The following is a 3,527-nucleotide window of genomic DNA, read 5'->3' on the forward strand; positions in this document are numbered from 1 at the left end:
GACATGTTCGTATCGAGAGTGTGAAAATATTGCAGCAAATGGGACCAGGAGCCATAATCGGGGACGGAGACCGTAAGTCTTGGGGTCCGCGTGCACCTATGATATGCGACAATTTTTCTATTTTTAGAACAAGTTGCGCCATCCTGACGTCATATATCCGCGCGGATCCACGCACATGTCGGGGGCTCTCGCGTGGATGTTGTCATGCTGCGCGATCAAATGGTGAGAGTTGCAAGATTCTCTTGCAGATTTTTCACAGCGGTGGCAGGGAATAAGGCATGCGCATGGAATAAGAATCAGGGCTCTTATATGTAGTTTTATGCTCTGAACTAATGGAAAAGGTGAGTTTTTCAGGGTCGAAAACATGACTTCGATTTCGCGCTGTGAATGAATAATATCTGCTCGCGCTAGTTGTACGCGTAAGCTTTTGCGTTTGTTCGTAAAGAAAAGTTATGTAAGAAAACTTTTTACTCTGGTATCGAGCTAATTTGTGAGTTTCCCAAACAATGCTTAATCACAACCGAACCCTGTTTTGATAGTTTCTCATTGTTTCTGTTTGTTTGGCGAGTTTGCAAAAAATTTGGAAAGAAAGTCTGACGCGTACAAGTAGCTCATTTGCACAGTGCAGCGCGTGCATTTGCAAATCCGAGTCGGTGTTTTCACCTACAAATCTTGACAGAGGTTTCTTTCGTTGTCTTTTGTGCCGAGATGCTGCAACAATTTTTGCGAAAATAAAATAGACAGGGAGTTTTGATAAATCAACCAACAAAACCGAAATCGAGTTGATTAAGAAAGCGCCATCGTAATTTTGCTGATTATTTCCGCTGTATTCGCATATTTACAGCTAAGCTTTTAATATGTTCTCAAACATTTACCAACCTTAAACATATTTAAAAACTAGAGATATTATATGAGTTCGATGTACGTTTTCACACGAAAGTGCGGGAGTCCAATTTGTCATGTTTTACTGACTGTACAAAACACGCATCGTTGGGCGCTCTTATTCATCGACAACAGACAATTTATTGGATTTTTACCCAAACAAAACTGAGCAGCATCTACAGACATAAACTTTATTGTCACCTATTGGGCCTTGATAAAACATCAAGCGTTGCTTACAATTCAGGCGAAACTCAAACTTGCAATTATTTTTGTTTTTACTTTTCGGTCGAGATAGACTCTTGCGAAATCCTCGCAAGCGTGTGGCGAGAGGAAGGAAACTTTGAAGTCCTGAAACGCTGCTATATCTAAATATATCTAACCAGTTTTTTGCTGTGTTATGGAAAAGCTGTTAATCTTCAACATATGTGAAACTTAGAGTGGAGTAATGTGGAGATCTTGTAAAAGAATACGAGCTGCTGATACTCCTGGATTCAAACCATTTACTATGTTGGTCAGTGATATCATAAAGCGGCACATAACTAAATTCGACACTGTCTTACTTCACTCAAACTGGAGCAGCTTACGACGAAAACACTAAAGTAAAATTCTAACAGTCTTGAACGTATTGAGTTGTGGGCCAAAAGCATCAAACATTTCAGGAATTTCGGACGCCATTTCCTCGCGCTACATCCGCAAAAATCCTCGCACCATGTACGCGCGTGTGCAGCACGGGATGGCGCAATTTGGTCTAAAAATAGAAAAATTGTCCCATATCATAGGGACAGCCCCAATACTCGAAATGGCGCGCGCTTACGATCTCCGTCCCCGATTATGGCTCCTGATGGGGTTTAATTAAGTATTAGGACAGTCGGAACTGACTATGGTAAATGGGGTAATCTCAATGGGGGAAGCCTTTTGTGGACGTGACAAAACTAAGGAAACTCTCCAACGCCACCTTCTTTTACTATTTTATTAACATTCAAACTGTTTATTCCACACAATGGTAAGCTAGAATGTCTCTTAGTTACATATTTCTTTAATTTGACATCATAATTCAGAGAAGATACAAGTTTAGTTTATTTCCTGCCTGCCGAATATTTGCTGTATGTTTTACTGTTTAGTTCAGCAACCAAGACTTTTCGCTGCATCACACAGCTCACGCTTCATGGCAAAATGACGCATGTCTTCCTGTAGAAAGAACGGAAAAAAATAAATAAAAGCAAACTAAACGCTCGTGTATGGCAGGACATGAAATGCGAAAGTCAAAATAACACAACAAAATACAAGGAAAAATTAAAATGGTTGTTGATCGGGCGTCAAACAAGCTATATGGGAATTAGAAATTCAGGGCACAAGTTGCCTGTATGCATAGAGTAGATAAATGTTAATAGTAACATTGAAACACATCGGGCTTTCGTCATTCTTGATTGTCATCCTTCTTCTCATCGTTCCCAAGGCCGTAGCGGGAAAAAGATCTGACTGAAGCAATGGCCATGAAAACATGACTAAACAAACCACGCTATCCGCTGGATAGTGATTTATTCGGTGGATAGTGTTATCCCGGGCCAGGTATTTTAGAATATTTCTGATACTAATAAACAACTGAAACGAAGAAAATGACTGAGGCAATAGCCTCAGTTTGTCTGTTATTACTGCATGGCCCTGACTCCTACGCCCTTTAGTATTCTGTTACCAAATTTTCAAAAGTAATAAAACTTAGGTAAAATCGTTTTTACCGGAGAAAAACTATACTTACAATCACACTCTTTTTCTCTTTGAACAATCTTTTCCCAGCTAGGGCTCCATTTCCAATTGCATCACATTCAGGTGAAGATAACGCCAGTAGTACAAGTATACAAATTAAGCAAGGAAACATTTTGGTTGCCATTTTCTTGCGGAGGATTCACGCAGTAGTTTTGCCTTTGTTAAAGAATGCTTTCCGAACTGATTCTACAAGGTTGCGTTTAAATAGGAAACTAAGAACGAATTACTTGATGGCAAATAATGAGAATTGGCATCCTAAGCAGGGGACGTTATTAAAAATGCAACTGAAGAACTATAGCTCAAGAAAGGTGAAGCGGTTGAATGAGGTAAAATTTGAGTTTAGATAAACAACTATAGTCTACGCTTCACAACGCATAATGTTCAAGTGTTGAATTCCGTATGAAGAATTTAAAGTTATTAAAAATACTGAAGCCAGCTCTGAAATAGTGAGGTCAAGGTAAACTAATTTGTTCTTCGGGATTTGCTACAGAATGATTTATTTGACGCCAGATAATCAAGATTGGCATTTCTTACAAGGAAAGATATTACAAAGCGAACTAATAAATAGTTAGTAACACGAATATAAAACCATTCTGAACCATTTAAATGGGCAACTGCAATGAATAATTTCACAGCACATAATTAACGTCGGCGTTCCTTGTGACAAAAAGTTTTGTTACGAATTAATGGAAGAATGATTGTTGTTAAATGGCGGGTCCAAAGTGGAGTAATTAAAAATATATATTATCACCTTTTAATTTGTGTTAAACCATGGATATTCGTAACTTGTTAACTGTCAAAGCCGCCAATTCACAAATATTCACTATGAAAAACATACTCACTTTGGTTTCCTTGCTGTTTTTTCCTTTTCCTTGTGGGAT

The 3,527-nt window shown here is 38.6% G+C and overlaps 1 long non-coding RNA gene across 1 annotated transcript; it reads right to left on the reverse strand.

The window, feature by feature from the left end:
* Positions 1 to 1,838: 1,838 nt before the first annotated feature.
* On the reverse strand, positions 1,839 to 3,033 carry LOC110055573 (uncharacterized). Its single transcript, XR_002297371.2, has 2 exons — positions 2,639 to 3,033; positions 1,839 to 2,070 (listed from the first exon to the last, which is right to left on the reverse strand). It is a non-coding gene; the product is annotated as an uncharacterized LOC110055573 (long non-coding RNA).
* Between the last annotated feature and the right edge of the window lie 494 nt (positions 3,034 to 3,527).

Source organism: Orbicella faveolata, unplaced genomic scaffold (genome assembly GCF_042242905.1).
Source record: "Orbicella faveolata isolate gen_17 unplaced genomic scaffold, um_ofav_v1 contig_35, whole genome shotgun sequence".
In the NCBI taxonomy this organism is placed as follows: Eukaryota; Metazoa; Cnidaria; class Anthozoa; order Scleractinia; family Merulinidae; genus Orbicella; species Orbicella faveolata.